Below are 13215 nucleotides of genomic sequence, written 5' to 3'. Positions count from 1 at the left end.
ACGAATCTTATGTTACACATTAGTAGTTAAAGAAATAAATTATTAGCATCGATTATAGGTCTCGAAAGAAATCAGTATCGAGCCTAACAGGATTTTCCTCCGCAGGTGTGAGACTGATTGGGTCGCGTCTAATCAAATACTGTTCTGCATATCTACCTTTCAGAGACCATTCACAGAATTCCAATTTCTCCAACCTAACCCTGACTCGATGGTTTCTCGAGTTTCCGGAGCGTAAAATCCTGATATTATCATATGTTGCGAACGTATCTGCATTAATCATAAAAGGACCATTTACTTCATTGTTACATTTCGAGAAACCAATAAATAAATAGTTGTAAGTAAATTCTATTTAAATAACCGATAACCAATAGGATCAATTAATCAGTTATTCGATCAAAGAAATACATTTTTTTAACCATTAGTTGTGAAATATTTAATTCTATAATGGAATAAAATAAATATTTTACACGAAATTGATGACATTGACAAAAAAAACGGTAACAACAAATTTTTAAGCAATAAATAAGCGTATTCTGTTTTTTTGTTCACTCAGTTGTTGGGAATTTCAAGCCGAATTGAACTTTGATACTTTATAAACTAGTAACTGAAGTTCACTGAAACGAACTGCTTTGTGTGACAGTAACTTGTCATTTCGAAACAATTACAGATTATTTACAACAACGATGTGACAGTGAGATATGTAGATACGATCTTGTAACATAAATTGTTAATAATTTCCTAACGTTTACTCGCAAGGGAGGAACAAGTCCATCCTACAATCAGAGCACAAACACACACAGTTCACTAAATGACCAAATGATTATAAATTCATTTAATCTTGAACCATTCGAGCGTTGATAGATAAGATTGCAAAAATCATTAGAAATATAACTAATTCCACAAAACAAATAAATTTCATTTCAGTAAAAGCTTTACAAATTAAATACGAGTCTGACACATCTAAATCGTACAACTGTTTTCAACGTGGTTAAAAAATGATTGATTAACGAGAATGGTTAAGTGACTTCCTTTCAGGTCTCGAAACAATTTTACTCCAGGTTCCGCGTTAATTTTATATACAAAACCTCCCGTTGACGTAGTTCGAGTTTCGAAGATGATCTAATCACCGCCCCAAGAGTTTCTTTCACGCAATTACTGTTCCAAGTGACAGAAGACATTTTCGCGGAAACAAAAGCTGCCTTCCTGGAATCTACTCGATTCGTATGCAACCTAGCCCGCGACTTCTTTACGTCCCACGAGATTAGGCTCGACAGCCGCGCCTCGGCGAAACTTTCGGCTCGCGTCGCATACTGCTAACGATTCAAACGATGACAAGGATACGTTAAGATGCGTCACGGCGCGGCAGTCCAAAACTTAGCAAATCCTGACAACGGCCGTCATTTGGGAATGCCTAGCGGCCGTTGTTCCCAAACATTTGCCAAGACATAACCAGAAGTAGCAATTCTGAAAGCTCGAGAGCGCACCGATGAGCCGCGTTTGGAAGCTCGCCTAATCGGTCGATCGTCACCTCGTTAACGACAGTACATCCAAGATTATCGACAGAAAAAATTGGAAAATTTTACAAAGGAAATTCGCGTTCGAGTAAAAACACTCTTTGACTTATGCAACGCTTAAAAGATTCGTGACGATGCTAACACAAACACCTCAACTGTAACCAAGGTTGCGAATTTTATTATTTTAAGTAACACATTTTTATTCTGGAGTAAACTATTCTGAATTTAACATTCTACATCAACTTTTCCTCCCTTTGATTTCTTATCTCCGAATTTAATTTTATGTTTGTTTTCCTCGTGAAAAGTTTCGCTAAAACATCTGTCATCAATTTTATGAGAACCGAGCACCCGCTTTCGACTTTGTTTTTTCACATGGAAATATATGCTCAAAAAATTTAATTCAGTAATATTTGTTTATAGGGACTGGTTCCATTGGCGAACATGTGCCATTTTCAGAATCAAATTGTAAATTATTGTTTATTTAATGTCATTTCTTGTAGTAACTATACGTGAACATTTATTTTCATGTTTCGATTGTTCCTCATCCATTAAACATTTATTCGTTAATTTCATCGTTTTCGTTTACTGAATTCGAAAAATACCGATGCTTTCAAATAATAGCATATTGTAGGCGATCGTATTGTAAAACATTTTTCAAACGGGTTATTAACTACTTGAATAGTTTTAGCAATCAAAAAAGTAAGTATCAAAAGACGTAAAATATAAAGATGTTTGAGTGCACGAACGTCATTGTCATCACTTCCACTGATCAAAATCACTAAAAAATGAGATTAAAAATTCACTAACCAGAACTGCTCACTAATGCCAGAAAATAATATAGTAATAAGATAATAGACACTCGAGTCTAGGATAAATCACGAAACTAAAAATAAATTAGTTTCTTTTTGTTCGATACGTAATACAAAAACGTCGTTGCTAGTTACTTTTCGTCCAACGTTCCGCAAAACGTATCAGAAAATTAACTCGAAAACCGAGACGAGCGGGCTCAAGTTTCGCGAGCAAAGTGAACGGGAACTTCGAGAAACACGTCGCATCCCCACGGGACTCCTAATGCTGAGATTCTGAGATTTCATTAAGCAACGTATACTCGTTTGCGTTTAAGCTTGCAATACCCAGTCCGGAAAAAGTTCGACGAATCTCCGTGCAACGGAGATTTGACGTGATCCCCGTCACAAATTAGTTTTAGGAAAATTAATTAAGAACCGAAGTACCGAGTCGAGGAGAAATAAGATCGTAGATAATGGAAATACTAGGTTTAATGCTGGAAGATCAACCCTCTGTCGCTCAAACGAGTTTGACAGCTCTTGGAAAATTGAGGGAAAACTTAATTTCGTCCATTTTTTAGAAACTATCGAAAAGTCCCTAATTTTTGGGGGGTTCTAAAATCGTTAATGACAAAGTAGAAAGGAAAATTTTCTCGATCAACTCGCAGTTTTGTCTTCGAGTGAAACGCAACATCATCGTAACAGGCATACATTATTAGATCCTTTAGCACTCGACGATCACTCAACTGAATAATAAGTTCGTTCGTACTTTGAAGACAAATACGTTCCTAGAAGCATTTGATCGTAAGAGCTGATTTCTCTGACTATGGCAAATTACAATTGCTCGAGGCGTAAGTGATATAAATTTGAAATACATATGTTCGAACATAAGCAAACGTAATATTTATTTTTGTAACATGAAATTGTTTTAATTATACTGGCGAAAGTAAAATATCTTTCTTTTGAAAGTACTAAATCTGGACTTGTGAAAGAAGATATTAGTAGATTAAATGCAAAAATAATGGCAAACTTTGTAATTCGAAATATCACAGTCTCTTGTAGCAAATAATTAATTTCTCTTTAATTTATCAATAATTGTACATAATCACAGGTTTTGTACTTTCAAGTTTGTTATATCAATTTGGAAAATAAATGCCAATGGGAATTAACGACGAAACGACCGTAACACGAACTCTTTCTCGGAGTAACGAGTAAAATGGAATAAAAAGATCGAATTACGCACAAGAAACCAGAACGGACTCTAAACGTTCAAAAAACTATGTCCGTATGCTGAGATTGGAAATATGTCCTACACGTTGAATTTTTTCTCAGAAAATCATGCAAACGGTAAATACAAGAAAATGGAAATCGATAATAAAAGAAACGCATCCATCATTAGCGAAAGAGAAAAGAATTATTTTTCGCTGTGACAGCGTCCACCATATTCGTTGACAGAACAAGAGAAATCGTGCACAACTTGACTGACAGTCTACTTTATCGGACTTTTAATCGAGAATCCTATAAAAAGAATCTCTGTAAAATTCGCTAAGAAAATTTTATGAAAACTACAAGGTCGATAGATTTAGATACTTATCGTTTAGTCGGCGCAGAGCGTGAAAATAAATAGAAGTTAATTTATTTTCGAAACGTATAATGAAATTTGTTAAATGTAGGACGTTAAAAAAGCGAACGATGTAAAAATTGACAGGTTAAAATTTTCGATCCAAAAAGTGAGAAACATATTTTTTCGATTGTTCAGCGTATTATGTTTAGGTAGTGGCAGAAAGATTTATGAAAACTACAAGGTCGATAGATTTAGACACTTATCGTTTAATCGGTGCAGAGCGTGAAAATAAATAGAAGTTAATTTATTTTCGAAACGTATAATAAAATTTGTTAAGTGTAGGACGTTAAAAAAGCGAACGATGTAAAAATCGACAAGTTGGAATTTTCGATCCGAAAGGTGACAAACATTTCGTCGATCGGTATTATGTGTAGGTAGTGGTAGAAAATTCGAATGAATTTATTTTACTCAACCGAACACAGGCCGCCGCGTTCCTTCGATCCTCGAAGCTTCGCGCTGTCACGCTGTATGGTTAACGAACCCGCGAACGATCACGAACGTTAAGGAGCCTGTTCCGTGTGGGAAAGCGTAGTCCATTCTCTCGCTGACAATACATCCATTTGATAAAAGTCACTCGATCCCCCTTTCGCCGAGAACAAATATTGGAAGGAGTGCTCGCGATAAGCGTGAAACTCTGAATTCGAAGCTGTCGTAGATTATACCGGCTCCGGCGTTGTTTGTGCGCGCGCGTATGCGTGTGTTCACGCGTGCACGTACAGCCACACGCGGATCGCTCTGCTTTACGAGGCAGATGTTGATAACGGCCGACAGCGACAGAGACGGGGACAGTGACAGCTGCCCCGTATTGTTCGACACGTTCGCTGATTATAGGTCAAAGGCCCCTTACGAATCAAAGAATTATCAAAGAAGGGCTCGACATTTTTTTTCTCGCCGACGAAACGTCTCATTTTTTCCGCGAACTGATCCTCCGACTGCCCGAAACAACGTTAGTGACTCGCGACGGTTCGACAAATTTCAGTAGAATTTGCAACGGTGAGTGGTCTTTGTGTCGTTGCGAAAAGTAACGTTATCCGGATGTTACTGAAGGTGAGAAATCTGACTTGGTCGATTCCTTGGCTTCGGGCGAAGTTAATTGGGAATGAAAAAGTTTTGGATCGTACAGTCTGAAACGGAGACACTGGGCTGAATTATTGAAAGCCGAGGAAGAACTCGAGTGGCTCTCATTTGCAATGAATAAACCAACAGCGGCGAACATTGTAGCCAGTCATTCGACACTCGACGAACGGTGACTGGGCTATCGATCACAACAGATATAATTTTCTGTAACGGAACTTTATTCTCGCGAGGAAGTGGACTCGCGTTTGCTGGCGCCGCCTGAATCCGTCTGACTCTACGCGTCCGATACTACTAAGTTACCGCCTCTCTCGTGCAGGTTCCATCGCGCGAGACGTCCATCTTACGAAGAAAAAAAACAATTCGTTCGACGATCACAATTGCAATTTCGTGGCTAGGAAAAATTTATTTCCCAAAATGACAAACTTCGAATTTTTGCACTCGAAGAGAACCGATTGCAGACACGAGGAGTCCCTGCATTTACCGTTCGACAAAAGAATTTTTTCGCGTTTCTGGCAGTTCGTCAGAGTGCACTTTGATGTACAAAAATCAAGTGGTAATAAACGCGATGCATATCCGGGACCCAGAGCCGCCTGATACGAAACACTCCCGACGGAGGGGACGCGGAATGACGAAATGGGATTAAAATGATTATCGGAACGTCACGCGTGTCTATTCTTCCCGGTGCGGCGGCAATGCGATTGTCCCCATGCTAAATAATCGTCGTTACCGTGGATTTTCATTTTTTCACTTTGTCCGCTCGTACAACGCCTATTGTCGCTGGCTACGCCTAACCGTTGAAAATACGTTACGCGAGTTAGTTGCCGCGTAAACAAATGGTAATGAATTAATGGTAAACATAAGAGTGTAAAACGCGAGTGTAAAATCTGCGGTCGTGCAAGCCCTTGTCGCTAATAATTCTCGACATTTCCGAAAACAAAGGAATAATTACGTTCGCGTCAAATTATCGATTTAACGTGCGATAAACGTTTGATCGACGCGAACGCTAATAAGCTGGAACGGTACTTGCACGATCGACGCGTGGTAAGGAAAACAAAGGATAATGATGAAAAAGAAATAAATAAAAACGCAAAGCAGAAAATATAAACTGTATTTCGTAATAAGGATTTAGAGGCAACGAAAGTGAAACACTGGTTGCACACACCGCATAATCCGCTCATTGACAACCGCGATGAATAATGGAGGGATCAATTAAATCTCAATTAAACACCGCCGAATAATACGATCCGCTGCTCTTTTCAACTCTGTTCGACGACCGAATGCATTTTTTTTTTCTTTCTATCAAACACCGGGAGTGTGTTCATTCAGCTCAAAAAGCAGCACACAATCACTCCCGAATAACGGTTTCGACTTCATTAAAATTTACAATCCACGATCGTTGCGAACGTCGGTTTCCCAATAACGATTCTTTCGCAATTTTTTTAGAAGACTCGGCGATACTGGCAGTCCAATTCGTCGTGCTGAACGCGCGACTCCGATTTTTACGAAACATCCACGAAGTAGAAATTTCTTAACACTCGAGAATCGTAACGACGAAAGAAAACAATTCCAAAGATCGGTTTTCTTCCGAATGTTGGATAGAACGTTTTAAGCGATTCTAAAAAATTCCGATGGTTTCGAGGAGCGGTAACTAGTACCGCCGAGTCTCCAACGACGTTGCATCACAACAACGTATCTCTTAGAATGCACACAGGTCTCGCGAAATCCCAGAATCGACTATCGTATCCGAGAACAATTGTAAATATCACCAGAAACACTTGAATCCGGTTGATCGGTGAACACATGTCAACAAACGGTCACGGTGCATTACCTTGTTCTCGTCGCAGCCACGTTATCCGGACGAAAAAAAATGCACGTGTCACACTGAGTCACGACGTAGTATCATGCGGGCTTAATTACTAAACAGTCGGGTATCACGAAAGAGGAAGTTAGGTAGGAACACAACAGTCTCGGTCGAAGGTCGACGGAGCACTGGACCGACGTGACGAAGAAGCAGAGCGATCCTCTGCCTTCTGCCGGCAACAGTCTCACAATGTCCTTGCACACTGTACTCGATCTTCACAGTACCGTCGAGTCATTGTTGATTTTATAAAATCCCGGGCATCGTTCGGTCACAATAAACTAACGTTAACGTTGGCTAAATTATCCACGAGCGTTCCTTCGTCATGACAACCGACATCGATGACGATCGCGACGAACGTCAACGATGAACACACAGATTCTACTAGTCTGTTCCCTCCGTCCGTAGGTTCGCGCGTCCAGCACTGAGACTAATCACCGTCTTTCTGCGTTCAACTCGAGACCACCATCGCCGAAGAGGTTTCGCGTCGAGTACCTCCGGCTCACGCACCTGTATCTAAGCCCTCGTGCACACAAACTTCACGCACGCGTCTTTGCACGACGTTTGCTCCTTCGTGTCCTCAGGGCGCGCGTATATAAGAACACCGGTGATTGCGTGCGTTGCTCGCGGTTGTACGCGTGCATGTATCACCAGTGGTCCGCGTGTCGGCACAACCGTGTGCAGATTGGCCTGGATGGTTCGTCGGTTGTGCGTATGCGAGTAACAGGGTCGGTGCGTGTATGGGGTTATATACATATAGAATTGGTCGCGCGCGTGCGTTTACGTGTGTATGTACGTGTGCACATGTATGTATGTGTTAGGTTGATGTATGTACGTGTATGTATATACGCGTGTTGGTGTAGGTGCGAGCGACGCGGGAGCGCGCGCGCGCGCCTCTACGGTGGTTATGTTACAAGGTGTACGCGTCTTAAGTGATTTCGGCCTGGCTGGTCAGCCCGGCAGCTCCGTATGATGAGGCCGCCGCTTTGCTACTGACAGACCTAAAGACCACCCTAACCCTGCAGTCGGGGACGAGGGGTTCCCCACCCCCGTCGTGAGCGGGTGAGAGAGAGACCACCCCTCCGCCGCCAGGGACTGGGGCGAATAAGCAACCCTTAGCACCCGATGCCACCTCCACGGTGGCGGCGCAAACGCACTCCTGCCTTCGAGGGTAGTCTTATCCCCACTATTTCTTCCGTACGAGCGAGACTGCCACCCCCACCCACCCCCAGCCGGTCCAGCACTGCCACCACCAGAAACCCCTATACCCCGCGACGCACGCCGCCGCCGCTCCCGCCGCCGACGCCGACACTGCCGCCGCCGCCGCCGCTGTCGTTTCTACCCCTCCAGCCGGACTCCGACGTCGAGAAGAACCCCTTCCAGAACCACCGACGATCCCCTTCTTCTCGTCTCCTACGCTGCTTCTACTCAGAGAGTCGTCTTAAGATAAAAACACGGACGATCGGTTTTGCAGTTAACCCACTCACCCTCGCCTTGCGCCCCTACCACCGACTGACTTTTCCTTCCACCCCACCTCATTCTACCACTATCCCCTTCTCTCTTCGATACAAAGCTACCCCTTCTTCGTAGCCTTGCCTCTTTTTCTCTCTCTCTCTTTCTCATCCTTCCTCTCTTCTCTATACACTAGCCCTTGCAAGCAACCACGACTCACCCCCATCCCCTTTTACCCTTTTCCTACTCTTTCTTCCTCCCTCTATCGTTCTCTCTATCCGACTCGACGGGACTTTCGATTCTTTCGGGGGCAACCTTCAATCCTCCCCCTCCCCTGTCGCCCCTTTTTTCCTCTCTTCGCCGACCGATACATCGCGTGTCGACCTGCTCGACGTTATCATACTGTTCACCCTCGGAACACACATATCTCCCACCTCGGCCAGCCGGACTCCCACCAACGGGAGACGACAACAACGGGAACGACCTCGTGCTTTTTCATAGGGTCGCTATATATTGTTGTCGGTGTATTGTTTCTTTTTTTCTGTTTTGAACTTTTTGAGCCACATCGATCTTCGATGCGCACGTATCCCGTTCAAGCATCGTGCCGGCGTGACGTGACCGGCAAGATCACTTTCGCCCCCGTTTCTTTCCAAGGGTACTTAGCGGGACCAGGAATCTACGGGTTCGAGGATTCTTATGGATTCAATAACGTTTTTTCTACTACTTACTTTCTACGTTTTACGTTTTCTACTTTACCCAGTATCTATTTTTTACTACTTTTTAAAATGACTACGGACCGAAATAATGCGATCGCTACAATTATTATCAACGTTATTGGTTTCGAAACAAAGAGTTCGTTCCTAATAATTTTTATATTTATTTACTCGTCTGGTGTTTGTTTGACGCGTCGAAGAAGAGAACGAGAATTTAAGGTTGTTGGAGAGTAAAAACGTCGGTCAAGACATTTATTACAATTTGTACGACTGGTTTGAGAATCAGACAGAGACAATTTTTTAACTGTGTTGGAAACTGGTTATTTTATGAAAGAAGACGGGCAAACATCGAGTTTCGATAGAGGTACATGCAGACGTACTAAGACTGGAAAAGTTAACTTGACAGTCGACAAGAGACGCGAAATATTAGTCATGATTTTATACTCTCCAATCCCATTCCTTCGCTATTTACACGAGCAAAACGAATTTAACTCTGAATCTCAAAATCTGACATTTCGAAACTCTCCTAACCTTTGTTACGTATTATACATTATTCGCTAAAACAAACTGAATCTTTGGAAACGTACGACGTTTAAACAAATTTTCTGCACGCGTAATACACTTCCAACGAACCGAAGGGATGCACGTTAAGGGATGCAGTTAACCACTGCATGGTCGTGAAAGCGAATGATTCAACGTTACGCTGTCATTAAAAAAAAAAAACCCACTGCGTTTCGAACTAGCATCGCGTCGCAAAATAAGATGAATGGACCGAGGAAATCCCGGCTATCCAACTTTTCCCGGCGTAGCACCGCCTGTTTCTTTCTTGCAGCGCGTGCAATCGCCACTACGATTTAATAGAAACAAGAACAAACGCCGATGAATCCTTTCAACGCGAAAGTACCGTTCACGTTTTTGAAAGGAACAGCGCGGGCCTGATCAAGCGCGCGTGTTCCACAGTGCGCGACGTTTCAATGCAAGCCTATGCGAAATTTGCACGCATCCGATGACTCAGAAATCGCGCATCGACGCGCGTCCAACAGCATTCAATTCGAAATTCAGCAATCGCGACGATAATAGAGCGTTACATTTGTCCACTGTTCGAGGATTCCTTCGACGCGGAAGGGAAAATTCGACGAAATTCGGGAAGATACGCGTAGCCAGGGGCCACAGAGCGCCGACACAGGCTCCGAAGTCGAAAACGGTTAAATGGAAGCGACGTTCGAATGAAATTTTTATGCGAGTCCGGTTTTGCCCACGGTTTTCGAACCGGCCACCCTCCCCCCACGCATGACCGTGCACCCCACTCCCGATCGAAACTCATTTATACTTTTACCACCACTCCGTCGCCCTGACCGCGGAATTGTTTATGACACGATTCGTTTGATTATTAGCTGTTTATACGCGGGCATCGATCGAGCCGCTAACTGCCACGCGGTATTTCGACAACAAAACGTTTCCGAGCCACGTTCCGCCAGTAACCCTTCCTGCAACGACTGCCTACCCGTGCACTTTTTTTTTCCAACCCTTTTGGACAGGACCATCGAAACTGGTTCTACCGGGTTCGCGATCGAAGCTGGATACTCATTTTCGGACCCTCAGTTCGATGGGGACGCTCGTACGATCGGGGGTCTTTGTAGTATCGTGGAAGTGCCTAATTTTTCGTACTCAATGGAATTCTAGTGATTACGCCGAAGAAAATTACGTCCCTTTTTGTTCGCGGGCACAACGGCCGCGAAATTGCCGACAGATTACTTAGGATGTGATTTCGAACAATTTTTGAAGGTTAATTCTATTCGAACCGATTTGTTTTAGACGTTAGAACTTGCAAGTTTGCATCGAAGCTTTAACGTTTTCGCGTACTAATTAATGGAAACGAATACTTTATTACAGATATCAGGAGTACGTAATTCGCGTTTGTTTTTAACATTAGTTTTGAATTTTTCAGCGGAAATTGTCACGCGATAGACTCGTCGTCTTACGATATGTTTAAGATCAAGGATGTCGCAGATTTCTTTTTTTTCGACGCGATTATTTTATTTCATGTTTTTTTTGTATTGCAATTAAATGTTTCACGCGACCCGGTTTATCGGTTGAAAAATTTTTATTACTGGTAATTTTATCGGTTTATTTGTATACGTTTTGCTCTGGCCGGCTACCGTCGGAAGAGAACTTCGAGCGAATCCACTTCTGTCGGATAAGATCTGACAGTATCTACTTCCACCTGAACAATTTGCGGACGATTCACTGGGTACACATTTCTTGAATCGTTTAATTCGTAGTTTAAATTTTTAGACGATCGGTAGAGCAAAATTATTTCGTACACATTTAAGAACAGATAAGAATTAAAAAATAATTCTGTCGTATTTTACACGTAAAGGCAATCGGTTTAAAATTATTTTTTATTTTCGTTACAAAAAATTATTTATTTGTAGAAATTCCACTAATCCAAACCTGGTGAATTTTCGTAAAAAATTATATTCACCAAGAAATTATCCGCTTTTTGTTTTTAAAACGATTTAAATTTGTATTAACGTACGCTCGTTAAATACAACACGTATCGATATGTTAACAAACGAGGAATAAAATATTCGCATCTGCGATATTTTAATTAAACGAACACGTGACTTTGATGTTCATTTTATTGGCACTTCCGACTACCTTTCGATTCAATAATTATAAATTAATTTGCATTCGTCACTTTATTAACAGCTATTATTGCGAGCAGGTTTCTTTACACTTATTTTACGCGCGTGCTTTGAATAAATTTTCAAAACTGAACGTCACTTTCCACTGTGTTCTTAACCATCGTTCGACCGCTGCGATACGATTTATCGTCATTTTCATTTTCTACGCATTGTTTCGCGAGATCCCGTTAGTTAAGCGTGTCGTTTAGGCCACAATTATCACCACCACCATTGCACAGTATCACCGTAAATGTCACCACGTTCGGAGACGCGCTTTTGCTCGAGAAGTACCTACGACAAGGGGAAAGTATCCGTGAATGTCAGACGAGTCAGCCGGACTGAAAGGAAATTGCTTAATTGCCAATGAAAACTACGTCCTTCGCCTTAAAACGTGAACTATTATCTTGCGTCGTAGAGGAAGCTATTAATCAACAGAAATAATTCTGAACGATACAAATAAATTTTTGTATCAAAGTAATGTTATCTCGAAAGCCGCACCTGATACATTCTATGCAATCAGAAATATTCATGGTTGCTGCTATCGCCTCAGACTCATTTCGAATTCAATTATGAAACTCTTTTCCCTCAAGGGTATACAATTAAACGTTGTCCTTTGCTCTACGATATTAACATGAACCATTCGTAAAACCTTCGTCTCGAGACGATCGACTAATGAAAGCTACGTATCCCAGCAAAAAGTGTAAACGACAGACGATAAAAAGAATATTCGACGCGTGGCGATGCACCGTCGATCCTCCCCGTCGACGGGGAACCGTGCGTTCAAAACGAAGAAAAATCCCCGGGAGCGAGCGAACATGGACTCACCTTTTCGATCGCGTCGATCCCAAGAAGACCAGTTCGAGGACGTGTGTTAACGGTGTTCACACATAAAAAAAAAAAAAAGAAACGGCACACTCGAAGGCGGTCCGTAAAATCCTCTTCGTTCGTCACGGTCACTGGCAGCTCCCGCGTTCGGCGTGTGCTTCGTGGTAAATTACTCTCGAGTTGTCACCTTTTTGATCGAAGCGCGCGCGTTCGAGTGTCCTTCTCGCCGACACCGCGTCGTCGTACTTTCGTTTCCGCCAAACAGAAAACAAGAAGAAAAGCAAATTTTCCGTCGTACTGCGCTTTCCTTTCCTCGCCCTCCCGGTTTCCGGTCCGTTGCTTGTGCTACTTAATCGAAAATTTAAATAACAAATCGTTCTGTCTTTCTTTCGGCTCGCGCGCGGCCCCGGTGCCTTTTTACATGGGGCCCGGCTGACGAACGTGGCCGATCAGCGCGCGGGTAGAGAGAGCTTGGGTTGCGTGGCGGAGCGCGAACTTGCGGGCTTGCGGGCGCACTGGCGCACACGGCACACTCGCACCGCGTAGGCGGAGAGAGGAGAAGCTCCGGCGGATGCTGTAAGCCGAAGGGAGAGAAACACGCGCGCCGGCCAGCAGCGGAGGCAAGCCGGTGGCCCCTCTTGGACGCTGCCCCGGACGGTGGCTCCTCTGTCGATCGGCCG

At 42.9% G+C, this 13215-nt stretch overlaps 1 long non-coding RNA gene across 1 annotated transcript in view; it reads right to left on the bottom strand.

The window, feature by feature from the left end:
- Positions 1 to 12972, bottom strand: part of LOC122400600 — a 152642-nt gene extending 139670 nt beyond the window's left edge. Inside the window, exon 1 of the long non-coding RNA XR_006259361.1 lies at positions 12536 to 12972. This is a non-coding gene — a long non-coding RNA (uncharacterized LOC122400600). The remainder of the gene's footprint in view (positions 1 to 12535) is intronic.
- Between the last annotated feature and the right edge of the window lie 243 nt (positions 12973 to 13215).

Source organism: Colletes gigas, unplaced genomic scaffold, assembly GCF_013123115.1.
Source record: "Colletes gigas isolate AHSC1104 unplaced genomic scaffold, ASM1312311v1 Colletes_gigas_Sc00019, whole genome shotgun sequence".
Classification (NCBI taxonomy): domain Eukaryota; kingdom Metazoa; phylum Arthropoda; class Insecta; order Hymenoptera; family Colletidae; genus Colletes; species Colletes gigas.
This window is presented reverse-complemented; position numbering and strand designations above follow the sequence as displayed.